Genomic DNA, 13,961 nt, shown 5'->3' with positions numbered 1-13,961 from the left:
AGGCCCTAGAAGCCGCAGTCATTTGGCTTGGTGATAGGCATGCAGCCTTAAAGACTAGGTTGTCTCTGCATTGTGATTGGGAGCACACTGCTGGAGGTCTCTGTGTGACATCCCTCCCCTGGAATTCATCAGTTCATGATTGGAACCTTGTTAAACACCATTTACAGGATGCCTTTGATGTTTCTTTACGTTCTCATGTTAATTCTTTGCATGCTCAATTAAAGAACCAAATTCATCATTTGTTACTGTGGATCTGTTATTATTTCTAAGTCAGCAAAAAAATAAGAACATAACAAAAAAATCACAAACACTACTAATAGCCACAGATCCTTGGATCAGTAGATCATAGTAGAACTATCTTGATGATGTCTGGAGTAAGCTGGATGAAACATTGGACTGAAACGTCATATATGCATTCAACACCAGAAGCAACAGGATATTACAATTAAAAAATTTTGTTAAGTAAGTTCAATTTTTCTTGCCTTAGCTACAGCAAACTGATTATGTCATCAAAATCTATTTTTTGTTGTATATTAATTTTATATCAGTAAATATGTCAATTTTTCCAATTGCATGAATAATTATATGTTTATGCAAAATTTCAGACTTACGAAGTATCTGAAATTTTCACAAAAGCTTGTTCTATTTGATTGACCATGGTCTATACCTGCTTTCATTTCAACAAAACAAGTTATGTATCATAAACATTTTTAAAGTACCTTAAATTTATATTTAAATTAAAAATCATTTTATATGAGCAAATAATTTTACACATCAAATTATTGTACTATATTAAAACAAGACCTGAAAAATATTATAAAATATACCTAAAACATAATCTATAATAATAATTACAACTGCCCTATAGAAGTACATTCTCTTCGGTGTCCCTGAAAGCTATCAGTTTTCATTTGTGTGGCCCTCAGAGGGCTTCAAGTGTGACATGCCTGATCTACATGTTTGTTAGTCTTTAAAGTGCTACCAGATTATTGTTTTTTAGGCTTTTCCTTTTGTTATAAAGTATCTTTTATTTAAAAAAATAAGTAACCCCAATATACTCACCCCTGCCCCAGAGCCTGGCACCCCCATTCCAATACAACACCCCTTCCCCAGAGCAGGCACCCCAGCCCCCTCCATACCAATGCAACTGTAGGTAAATCTCATTAATCTCTGTATTAATCATTTTCTCATTTTTTTATTTTAACTTTGTATCAAGTCCTTTTAGTTTTGTAATAAGTCTTTAGTTTGCTGTATTATGTCCTTTTATAGAAACTTTGTATACTTTTACAGAACATAGAATCTTTGTATTAAGCCTTTTTACACAGAAACCTTGTATCTTGTAGACTTTGTACCACACTTTGCTAAACTGATTGTCCTGTTGAGTGAATGAGGTGTGAATGGATAAGGCATGAAAGAAAAGCACCTCTGGGCACTTGCAATGGTTGGAGAAAGGTGGAAGCCAGATTCAAGAACAATAAGAACAATGGGACCTGTGAAGTGGGCTCATTGAAAGAAGACTGGACCTATAGATGCCTTGGGAGTAAGCAGCAAGCGCCTGCTTTTGGAAGCTCCCTCTTTGAAGGTGAATGGGGGAGCACTGAAAAAAACCCACCCAGAAGAAGGTGCCATAGATGAATAACTGCATATGCATATGACGACTCTCTGCATGAGAGGGAAGACACTATACAGCTCTAAGGCATCTTGCAGTCAACATGGGAGCATTGATCCGGCTCCAACCCACCCCACCTAACTGATCTGGCCAGCAGTTAGGTGGAACAGCTATTGGTAAAAACAAGACATGGGGGCTGTGCGCGCGCGCTGTATTATATGCATATGTGTTGACTGCTATATGTGTGTATTATCAATAAATGTGGCATTTTGCCTGTTCCCCAAAAAAGATCCCATGCAGTAATTTTAAGTACAACACAACCATCCCTGCCCCAGACAGCCCCCCCAGTAGCCCCCATCCCAAAGGCACTCAGCCTCTTCCCCTGAGCCAGCCCCCCCACAGAGCCATCCCAATACACTCACCTCCCCCCTGCCCCAAAGCCAGCCCCACCATGCACTTCCCCCTCCTCCCCCCAGAGCAAGGCACCCCCAGTGCCGGGGGGAGCACTCTGTCAATCAAATCCTCCCCCCCCCAGCCAGGCACGGAGGAACGTACCCTTCTTCAGAGCACTGCTCCTCCCACCCAGCTGGCTGCTTTGGCTTGCACTTTGGAGAGAGCGGTGCCGGCAGCCACAGCAGCACTTAGCCGGCAGCTCGCAAGAGCAGCGTGTGCCCAGCTCGTTCCCACACCAGCCCGGCGCCCCCATAGCGTGGCGCCTGGGGGCAATTGCCCCCCCCCTTCGTTAGGCCTCTGCCGGACAGCTACCAATCCGTGGGGAACCAGTTCAGTGTGGGGAGATACACCATCAGGGCCATGCTCATGCAGGTATGGCATTCTTGGGCGACTGTCCTAGGACGGGGTGGAAGGAGGGAATGGGCTGCCCTAGGGAAAGGGGGGTTGGGGTGGAGGTGGTGCAAGTCCCCTCCCCGGGAGGGTTTGTTCTGTCCTGCCCGCACAAAGGCCTGCCTGCAGTGGGTGGGATAGCAGGGGGCTGCTCCTGGTGAGTGAGGGAGCAGAATGGGGGAACTCTCAGGTGATTCTCGGGTTGTGTGTCCTTCTGCAGGTGGTCAGGGTGATCAACACCATCTTGCTCCGCAGAATCATCCGCCGAATCATCCACCTGGCAGATGTTGATGCCATCATCGAGGGGTTTAGCCCCCTGGGCTTCCCCAACTGCGGGAGAACTATTGACGGGACACACATCCCCATCCAAGCCCCAGACCAACAGGCCTCCATGTACATCAACCGCAAGGGATACTTTTCGGTGATCCTGCAGGCCATCACTGGGGCCACTTCCTGAACATCAATGTTGGGTGGTTGAGCAAAGCACACGATGCATGGGTGTACCAGAATTCTAGTGCGTGCCGTAGGCTTCACACCAGGACTTGCTTCCCCGACTGCCACATCAGGGTTGGGGATGTGGACATGCCTGTCTGCCTGGTGGGGGATGCGGCCAACCCCTACAGCCCTAGCTGATGAAGCCCTACACCGGACACCTCAACCCTTCCCGGCAGGCATTTAATGCCAGGCTGAACAGGGCCTGCATGGCGGTGGAGTGTGCCTTTGGCCAGCTGAAGGCACAGTTCAGATGCCTCCTCACCCCAGGGCCGTCCTTAGGATTTATGGTGCCCTAGGCGGGATTATTAAACTGGTGCCCCTATGCCTGACTTGCTCTTCCACCCCTAACCCCTCCTGTCATGATTATGAGGGTTAGCCAGCAGCCTGGGGATTAAGGAGTTAACTACACCTAGCCAGGTGGAGTGACCAATAGGAATGTAGGTAGGACTTTCAAACTGGGACAAAGGAATTTGTATTCTTTTCCTTTCTCCCTTTTGTCTCTCTGGGTGTGTTCTCTGCAGCTACAGAGAGGGACAAGCATGTGTCTCTCTCTCTCCAAGACACCATTCTTCATTTTCTGTAAGTAGGGTAAAGTTTAGGTAGTTTCGTTTTAAGGGTTGGGTATGGGATCTGAGATCTGGCACTGCTTAAGAGATGTTTGGCTTTTCTTTTTAACTAAGTTCTAGCTCATGGCGTAATTCCTCCATGAGTATATTTTGTTACCTTTCCATCTGATCCTTATGCTTGCAACAGGAATATTGTTGTAATAATAAAAGTCTTCTCGTTTCTTTTTATTAACCTGGCAGTGGTTACTTGTGTGTCCTGATTTTTATAATAGGGGTGAGATTTCCCAAATGATCTTTCCCCTAATTTCTTTATCAATATTTGGGTGGTGGCAGCGGAAGTTTTCTTCCCAAGATCTAGGTTTTCAAGATTTTGGGGGAAGTTTTATACCAGGTTTGTAGTCGGTTTGCCTGTCCGGAGGGGTTCCTCCTCCTCCGTGTCAGTGGGCAGCCAGTCAGTGCCCCACTCCACTCCCAAGAAGGAGAAGAGGCAGCAGGGAGTAAGAGCTGCCCTCTTCCTTCTCCCCCTGCTCCTGCTCCTGCCTCTGCACCGGCCGGAGCCCTCCCCACCCAGCTGCCTGCCTGCCCGTCTGCTGAGGACTGCTCCCCCAGATACCGCTCCAGCCACTGCTCCTTACCACCACCACTGCTACCACCACCACCAGCTGCTGCTGCTGCCTGAGGGGAGAGGGGGGGCCTACCGGCCGCCCTCCCTCTCCCCTCCACCACTCCGGAGGAGAAGGACCCCACCAGCACCCACCACCCAGAGGCCTGCCCCACCTGGCTGTTGCCCGCCTGCTGCTGCTGCTGCACCACCTGCACCCCGCCGAGGAGGACAAGGACTGCCAGTTGGACTGTGGAGGGGGTTTGTTTGTTAAGACTGAGCCTTTTATCTGCTCCTGGGGTGGTGGTGGACAGAGACACCAAGAGGGGGGCTGGGGGAGAGGCGCAGAGCCCTTCCCCCAGTCCAGCTGCCCCCCCATACCATCCCCCCCCACCAACCCTTGCACCACCAGGACTCGCCCCTCGGTGGGGCTGGCTGTTCCCCCCGTTTGTATCACCTGGGACTGTCTTGCTGCAGCAGTGGGCGAGGACTGAGCCTCCCACAAGCTCTTGTGGGTGTGCTCCCCCCCCCCTTGGACTTGGCCCCCCTACCTTAGTAGTGTCTGGTTGGGGGCCCCCCTCACCCTTGGTTTCCTCGCCCTATTCCCCTTTGTAGCAGCCTTGCCCACCCCACTCTGTTAGCCAGTTCTGTTCTCTCCTCCCTCCCTCCGTTTGCTGACCAGCCCCGCCCAGCTTCAGTTTGTTCTACCCGCCCCGCCCACATTTGGCCGGTGCTCTGTTTCCCAGCCCTTGCTTGCCTTGCCCCGCCTTGTTCACCCAATACCCCTGCCCCCAGCCTCCCAGTAGTCCTGTAGCCCCACCCAGAGTTCCGGTCCCCGCCCCGAGTGCTTGTGCGCCCCCCGCTTTTTAGTTAGTCCCCCCCCTGCACATCCCCCCCCTCAACAGCCCCATAGTCCCCTTTGTACCCCAGTGCAGCCGGCCCCCACCCTGCACCCACTACCTTGCTTCCTGTCTGCCCTGCTAGCACCCTCCTCCTCTGCTCCCAGCCTTGCAGGGAGGAGTGGCTGCTGGTCTTTCAGGCTCCCTAGTCTATTACCCCTGGTAGGACCCTCCCTCCCAGAAATGGGTCGGTGGGAGGGAGTGGTTGGTTCCCCCCTCCCCCGCCTATTCCTTCCCCCTCCCTCCCCAATTGTGTACCCCCTCTCCTCGCGTGTCCCTCCCCTACAATAGCGCCCTCCTCCTCTGCCATAGTCTCAGCAGGGAGGAGTGGCTGCTAACCCTCCCTTTCCACGGTTGCCTTCCCCTCAAACTCAGTGCCCTCCCCTCTTCCACAACCTCTCCTTTCACTGACGTCCTCCTCCCCTGCCTGCTGCTTGGCGAGGCGGAGTGGCTAGTCCTCACCCTTCCTCCTTGTCATCTGTGCCTCCTTCCGCCCTCTCCCCATGATGGAGGAGGCCCCTGCCCCTAGCGGCCCTCAAACGACCGCTGCGGCTGACCTCCCGCCCCCTGGCCCGAGCCCCACCGCTGCCACAGCCGATGCCCGCCCGGTGCAGGTGGACCTTCTACCTCGGCCGGTAAGAAGGGCCGGGGAGGGAAAAAGGGTAAAGGCCAGGCCCAGAAAGCTACACCTCCTGTGGCCGTGGCCGTCCCGCCCACTGCGGCCCAAACGACTGCTGCAGCCCCTCCACCCCCTGTTGTTCCCTCCACCGGCTCTGGGGGTGATCCACCTACAGCCCCCAGAGCGTATGCCCAGGTGGCCGCTGCCGCCCCCCCACGTGCCGGGTCATCTACCCCTACTGCCGCCTCCAGCTCCATCCCTGGTGGCCGGGGCCCCTTTCCCACCTTGACCAGGAGGCACGGCGTCCACAGGAGGAAGGCTCCGGGGCCGAGGGGATGGAGTTGAGGTCAATATTTGAGGAGATCAAGGCCCTGGGTCTGACCCCGCTCATGCAGGGGGAGGACGACCCTCCGCCAGCGGGCCTCGGTCTGGGCGGCGACTCTGTGGCGCCGCCCCCTCCTCTCCCTGATCCCGTGTCCCAGGTGGCTGACCCCGTCCTCACACTCGGGGTGCCCCTGATACTGCCCACTGGCCCAGCCGACTCGAGCGCCGGAATGGATGCTGCCGAGCCCTCCGGGGCGACGGCTGGCGCCGAGCGGCTGGGTCCCGGGGCTGGGGGTGCCCCCTCTCCAGCAACTGAGGCGGGGCAGTCATCCCCCTTTCCCGTTGGGGGCCCAGCAGAAAATGCCATCCTGGCCGACGCCGAGGCATTAACACCTGCCTCTCCATCTGAGCCCGGCGTCGGCGCGGGCCCCCTTCCTGTTCCCGACCCCCAACTTCCCATTCGGGAGGGGCCGCAGCCTGGTGGGATTGCCACGGGGGACCCCTTCCCAGACCCCTCCCAGGATTCTGATCCCCTTCCATGTCCCGATCCTCCCCCCACCCCTGCTTCCACCCTCTACGAACCCATTTCCGGTCCCGAGGCCTGCCCTGTTCCCGATCCCTCTCCTACCCCTATCTCTGACCCATTCCCTAACCCCGACCCACCGTCTGGCTTTGAACCCACCCTTCCCCCCGTCCCTGCCGTGGAAGAAACCCCTCCCCTGACGTCCCCCCCTTCCTTTCCCATCCTGGTCCCCGTCGTGTTGCCCGATCCGTGCCCACCGCGGGCAGCCCTCCGGGGGTTGTTTTTGTATCCCCAGTCCCCAACCCGTTAGGGGCTGCCTTGTTCCCTCCGCTGCCTCCTTCCCTGTTGGGGTCGGGGGCGCGCAGCGCGGCGCCAACAATAATGGCGCCGCGTCGGGGATCGGATCCCTGCTCGCCCGTCTCCGTGGCCTGCGAATCTCATCCGGGGGTCCGGACGGAGGAAAACCCTGGCTCCCCCTCGGCGCTGAGGAGTAAGCTGCGCCAATTCCTCGCGGATAACCGCAGGGCTAAAGGAAAGGTGCAGCTCGCCCTCCAGCGCTGGGGGGACTTCCATCTCATCCTCCAGGCTACTAGAGCCCTGTTGCAGGAGGGGAGAGGGACCAGTAGGCAGGACGACGCGGCCTACCGCCGGACCCGCAGATTCCGAGATGCTCTCCTGACCTTTGGGTCGGGGAGCGGTCTGCTGCGGGGCCTGCGTGAGGCCGCCGACTCGCCTGTCTGCGAGGATCTACCCCAGCCCTCACTATGAATTGTACCACCTTTGTGACACTGAACGCCCGGGGCTGTAGGGCGGGTCTCCGCAGGAGCCGGGTGCTCTCCTTCCTTCGGGAGGGGGGGTACTCGGTGGTTTTCCTGCAGGAGACCCACACGACTCCAGCCGTCGAGGCTGGCTGGCGGCTGGAGTGGGGGGACGGGGTGTATTTTAGCCACCTCGGCGCTCACTCAGCCGGGGTGGCCACCCTGTTCTCCCCTGCCCTACGGCCCGAGGTGCTGGGGACCGCCGAGGTTGTCCCGGGCCGCCTGCTGCACGTCCGGGTACATCAGGGGTGTCCACTGTCGGGCCAGCTGTACGCTCTGGCGATCGAGCCCTTCCTCTGTCTCCTCCGTAGGAGGTTGACGGGGTTGGTGCTCCGAGAGCCGGAGCTGCGGCTGGTCGTTTCACGAGGAGTAACTAGGAAGCCTAGTCCGAACTACATACTCCGTGCCGCGTGTAGCCACGCGGCACGGGGTTCGAACGAGCCGGCATTTAAAAATGGCGGCGCCTGGCTTTATGCAAATGAAGCCCGGGAAATTCAAATCCCGGGCTTCATTTGCAACTCCGGTTTGCCTACATTACCACCCTAGTTCGAACTAGGGTGGTAGTGTAGACATACCCCAAGAGACTTATCCTGTCCTTGATTTAATCGATTGTTTTCAGGGATGCCAACCTTCACCTTTAAAGTTGTCAATTTGCCCCTCCTTAATCATGGATGCACACTTGATGGCTCTTTTGACGGTCAGTCTGTATTCACCCGCATTACCCCCTCCTTTCTTGGCCATCTGGCTCTAACTGTGGCCTTCATGCCTTTATCTTGTCACATACACTCCTCATTCACACACAAACAGCTCTGCTTTTACAGAGACCTTCAAAGAAAAATACAAACAGCTGTGTTTTATATTGAGAAGCAAAAGAGATTGTAAATTAGGCCCTAATCAAAACAATTCACATTGAGACTTGAGCCTTCAGTATAACTCTAATCTCATTAACATAAACACAATACAAAATTCTGTCTCTTTACTTACTAAACTTACTAAACTTTAAAACAAAGAAATATATATCTAACACTGCTCTACAGCCAAAATGCTTCTGAAATAAATGCAGTCAAACTTTACTAATTCTGGGTCACTGAGAACAAAAATGATGCTTAAAATTGTTGATTGGCTCTAGTTTTCAAGATATGCTATTGGGTCAGTATATACGACCCTTGACTTGGGAATGGCGGAGGATAAGTGAGTTATAAAGGGAAGGGATCTCAATTTAAACCAGAAATGACTAAAATACATCTTTGACTGGATCTATGAATAAATCTATGACTGGGTTTGGACAGTACTTGCTTTTTAGGCAAAACAATGAATGATGCAATCTGAAGCTGGTATTGCGTCATACATGGTGGCTGTGTCTAGACTGGCCAGTTTTTCCGGAAAATCAGCCGCTTTTCCGGAAAAACTTGCCAGCTGTCTACACTGGCCGCTTGAATTTCCGGAAAAGCACTGACGATCTGAAAAGCAGGGCGAACCCGCAGCCCAGCGGGGGAGCGGGGCATACAGGGCAGGCTCTAGGACCGCGGAAGCCACGGGCGGTGGCGGTGGTGCGGCCAGAAGCGGTGCGCCGGGCGCGCCAGTTCAAAAGAGCGCCGGGGAGCCAGGAGAAGGGGGGAAAGCGGGGGTGAGGGCTGGAGGAGTTCTCCCTCTCCCCACAGGCAGCTCCAGGCGAGCAGCGGCCGGGGAGGATGGCAGGCCGACCCCGAGGGCGGCGGAACCAGGACGGCCCAGCGGGCCGGAGTGAGGCCGGCCGGACTGGACGCCCAAGGGCCGGGAAGGGCCGAGCCCGGGTGAGGGCGTTCTGAGCCCGGCAGCCGGGATACTCAGGCGGAGCGCAGGGGGCCCCTGAGACTAAGGGACCGGAGGAGGGAGCTACCCTCCCCCGGCGGACTTTACAGGACTGAGACTGGGGCGGGCAAGAGGCTAGAGGCAGGCTGGGGGAGCCCTCTCGCCACACTGGTGGAGAATGTGGGTATCCCGGTAGGGGATCCCAAAAGAGACAGAGTGAGAGAGTGAAAAAAAAGAGGGAAAAAAAAAGTTTTCTGGATTAAGATGGAGGTGGGAGAGCTGCTGAAATGGCTGGTGGAGAATCATCAGCAGCAGCAGCAGACTCAGTTGCTGCAGCAACTTACCGACCAGCAGCAGCTGGTGCGAGAGGTCTCAGGACAGCAACGACAGCAGCCAGAGGCGGGGGCTGGGGGGGCTACCGCCCAAGGGGGGGCCGTAGGCGCGGCCCTGCCGCTGCGGTTGGTAAAAATGACGGCCGACGACGACCCGGAGGCCTTCCTAGTTACTTTTGAAAGGGTGGCCACGGCCGCTCGTTGGCCAGAGGAACAATGGGCAACTCTGTTGGTGCCCTATCTGACGGGCCCCGCCCAGGGGGTATATAGGGGGTTGCCTGCACGAGGCGCCCTACATTACCACAAGGTAAAAGAGGCTATACTAGATCAAGCAGGGGTGACGCCTGACACCCACAGGCAAAAATTTTGGGCCGAGAGGTACCGACCCGGGGAGCGCCCGAGGGCGGTGGTGCAGCGGCTAAAAGAGGCCGCCACCCGTTGGCTGGACCCTGAGCGGCGCTCGGCCACCCAAGTGGTGGACATGATTATCTTGGACCAATTTCTGCAGATACTACCTCCCGAGGGGCGAACATGGGTGAGGCGCCACCAACCCACGACACTGGGCGAGGCCGTAGCCATCATGGAGAACTACCTGGCAGCCGAGGAGGAGGAAAGTAACCGCCAGGGTGCCAAGCCCTCAGGTCGGGGACCCACACTGCCGGGGCGGGTGCGCCCCGCCAGAAGCCGGGGGGCAGGGGTAGCCCCACCCATCCCGTGGGCTCGCTGGGAGAAAAATACCGGGCCCGGAGGCTTGGGGAATTCGGAGCCAGCGCCCCAGAACGAAGCCATGGAACCCCCACCCCGACAAACGGAGAGCACCAAACGGGGCACGTGCTTCGAGTGCGGCCAGGAGGGGCATTTCCGCCGAGAATGCCCCTTTATGGACTGTTCATTCGGGCGGGCCGCACCCGTCAAGAGGGGACCTCAGCGACCTAAACCTACCCGAATTACTATTCAGGTAAGCCTTGACGGACGGGCAACCTGAGCCCTGGTGGACTCGGGCTGTAATCAGACTTTGGTACGGGAGGAGGGGACCCCGAGGGGCGGCGATGGGGGCCCACCCGTGGCGGTTCAATGCATCCACGGTGAAACCCGCCAGTACCCTACTCGCTGGGCACATATCCGGGCATGCCAAGCCCGCTGCCGGGTAGCGGTGGCCCCGAGACTAGCCTACCCGGTAATCCTGGGATGGGATTGGCCGGGGTTCCGGTGGGCCGTGCAGCGTTGGGGCCAGACCCCTAGGGGCAAGACAGCTGTCGCGTCCCGGGATCCTCGGGGACAGAGCGGCCTCGCCGAGGCTCAGGCGGGCAAGACCGCAACACGAAGTAACCGGGCGGAGGAGATGGGCAGAAGTGAGGACTTCCTAAGAGAGCAGCGAGAGGACAACACCCTTGCCCACGCCTGGGAACAGGCCGAGACAAGCCCACAGGATGGACCTCAGCCCCAAGGGAACCCCCGTTTCGAGGTAAGAGCGGACCGACTCTATCGGGTGGCCACTCGGCCGGGGGAGCCGGGAGCGACCCGGCAGCTACTAGTCCCGGCATGATTCAGGTGGCGGGTATTAGAACTAGCCCACGCTAGTCCGTGGGCCGGCCACTTGGGGATCGAAAAGACTTCACAAAGAGTACTCCAGCGATTCTATTAGCCGGGGGTGCACAGGGAGATCAAAGACTTTTGTGTGTCCTGCCCGGAGTGCCAGCACGCTGGGGATAAGAGGGTACCCCGGGCCCCACTCGTACCCCTCCCGGTGGTGGATACCCCATTTGAACGGGTGGCTTTCGACCTGGTAGGACCCCTCGAACGATCGAAAAGAGGTAACCGGTATATACTGGTCCTCATAGACTATGCCACACGCTACCCCGAGGCGGTGCCCCTGCGAAACACCAAGGCCTCGGGGCTGGCCGCCGAGTTGGTGAAGATTTTTGCTCGCGTGGGGATCCCCTGCGAAATCCTGACAGACCAGGGCCCAAACGTGTCGGGACGGGTCATGGCTGAACTAGGGAAACTGCTCCAGATAAAAAGGCTTAGGACGTCCATCTACCACCCCCAGACGGACGGCCTTGTGGAGCATTTCAATAGGACACTCAAAGCGATGCTGAAGAAGTTCGTGGGAGTGGACCCTCGAGACTGGGACCTCTTCCTGCCTGCCCTGCTGTTCGCGGTGCGGGAAGTGCCGCAAGCGTCCACCGGCTTCTCGCCCTTTGAACTTTTATATGGACGACAACCCAGGGGTATCCTGGACCTCCTGAAAGAGGAGTGGGAGGAGCAGGACTCCCGCACCATGGGGACGGTCCGTTACATCCTCGAACTACAAAAAAAACTGAAGGTGGCAGGGGAGCTCGCCCGCGTCAACCTCCGGGAAGCGCAAGCAAGGCAGACCCGATGGTACAACCAAGGGGCCAGGAGCCGAACCTTCGACCCGGGGGATAGAGTGCTACTGCTCCTGCCGACCACGGACTCCAAACTGTTGGCGAGATGGCAGGGCCCCTATGAGATCCTGTGCCAGGTGGGCCCCGTGGACTATGAGGTCCGGCTGACGGGCAAACGCAAACCCACGCAGATTTACCACGTCAACTTGTTGAAAAAATGGAACACACGCGAAGGCCTGTTGGCGACCACACGACGGACGAACCCAGAGTTAGGACCCTGGGGCGGAGACCTGGGCCCCACAAAAGAGGAGCCGGCCCTCAGGCCCGCATTGACAGGGAGGCAGAAGGAGGAAATGTGGGCGCTCCTTCATGAGTTCGAGGCGGTCTTGTCGACGCAGCCAGGGCGCACAACGGTGACCTACCACCATATACAAACAACCCCCGGGAGGAAAGTCCGGGAACCCCTTCGACCCCTCCCTAGGAAGCTGTGGGGGACGGTGCAAGAAGAGCTGCAAAAGATGCTGCGGATGGGGGTGATCCAGAAATCCAGGAGCGCATGGCGCAGCCCCATAGTCCTAGTACCCAAGAAGGATGGGACTCTCCGGTTCTGTATAGACTTCAGGAAGGTCAACGCAAGCTGCTGTCGCGTGAACAAGCGTACTCGACCATAGGAAGGGAGGCCCTGGTGGTGCGGTGGGCTGTAGAAGCCCTCCGCTACTATTTGCTGGGAAGCCCGTTTCGGCTGATGACGGATCATGCGCCCCTACAGTGGATGCACAACATGCGCGAGTCCAATCCGCGCATAATGAGGTGGTACTTGTTTTTGCAACAATATAAATTCACGATTGTGCATAGGGCGGGGCAAACGCACGCAAATGCCTACTTCTTCTCGTGCTGCCTGAGCCCACCCGGGAGGGAGGATACTGAGGGACAAGGAGGGGAGGGGTGTGACGGGGAGGTCCATCCCCGCACTCTCATCCCCGAGGCGGAGGGCCTGCGGGGTCGGAGGTGGGTGGAGAACGCGGGGCACGCCAGTTCAAAAGAGCACCGGGGAGCCAGGAGAAGGGGGAAAGCAGGGGTGAGGGCTGGAGGAGTTCTCCCTCTCCCCGCAGGCAGCTCCAGACGAGCAGCAGCCGGGGGACGCGACCCCGAGCCGGGGAGGACGGCAGGCCGACCCCGAGGGCAGCGGAACCAGGACGGCGGAGCAGGCCCAGCGGGCCGGAGTGAGGCCGGCCGGACTGGACGCCCAAGGGCCGGGAAGGGCCGAGCTCGGGTGAGGGCGTTCTGAGCCCGGCAGCCGGGATACTCAGGCGGAGCGCAGGGGGCCCCTGAGACTAAGGGACCGGAGGAGGGAGCTACCCTCCCCCGGCGGACTTTACAGGACTGAGACTGGGGCAGGCAAGAGGCGAGAGGCGGGCTGGGGGAGCCCTCTCGCCACGTAACCCTTTTGCTGATTTTTAAAGTGTTACATAAACAGGACGGGTGAAATATCATGCAACCATAAACACATGAAATAAAGCAACCATAAACACATGAAAAGACCTAGGTTTACAATTTATGATTAAAACTCTACTATCTACACAATATACATAGACGTAAAATGTAAAAACTTAAATATCTTGGAAACAGTAGCCAATCAGTTGTTTTAATTGTCATATTTGAATTCAGCACATCAACATACCTAATAAATAGCACATTGTATCTCTGAAGCAGACGACTTCTAAAAAATTGTAGACCAGTGTAATTAAAGGGCTTAATTGGTAAAATGTTAAATGTGTTACATTACATTACTACAGTATTAGAAAATATATATTTAACTAAAAACCTAAAAATTTATCCCTACCTTCACATAAATCATACATTATTAAACCTGAAATACAAATATAAAACTCTTACTCCAACACGGTTCCCCCCCCCATTTTGATATTTAAGGAGACCACCTGTCATGGCTTGTTCCCCACTCTGGCACAATAAATGCAGGAGCGGGGGCCAGCAAAAGTACCTCAGAAGCTTATCTACCAGGCTTTGGTATAAAACTTCCCAACTTAGATTTTGGGAATAAAATCTCTGCTGCCACCACCCAAATAGTAATAAAGAAAATCAGGGGAGAAACTTCTTGGGAAATCTCACCCCTAAAGTACAAACCAGGACACAACCATTAACCACTACCAG

At 56.1% G+C, this 13,961-nt stretch overlaps 1 long non-coding RNA gene across 1 annotated transcript; it reads left to right on the top strand.

Moving 5' to 3' along the window:
- Positions 1 to 2,025: 2,025 nt before the first annotated feature.
- LOC149520822 (uncharacterized) lies at positions 2,026 to 3,767 on the top strand. Its single transcript, XR_016348241.1, has 2 exons — positions 2,026 to 2,434; positions 2,673 to 3,767. It is a non-coding gene; the product is annotated as an uncharacterized LOC149520822 (long non-coding RNA).
- Positions 3,768 to 13,961: the final 10,194 nt, after the last annotated feature.

Source organism: Pelodiscus sinensis, chromosome W, assembly GCF_052426305.1.
Source record: "Pelodiscus sinensis isolate ZL-2025 chromosome W, ASM5242630v1, whole genome shotgun sequence".
Classification (NCBI taxonomy): Eukaryota; Metazoa; Chordata; order Testudines; family Trionychidae; genus Pelodiscus; species Pelodiscus sinensis.
Note: the sequence above shows the minus strand (reverse complement) of the source record. Positions and strands in the feature narration are given on the sequence as shown.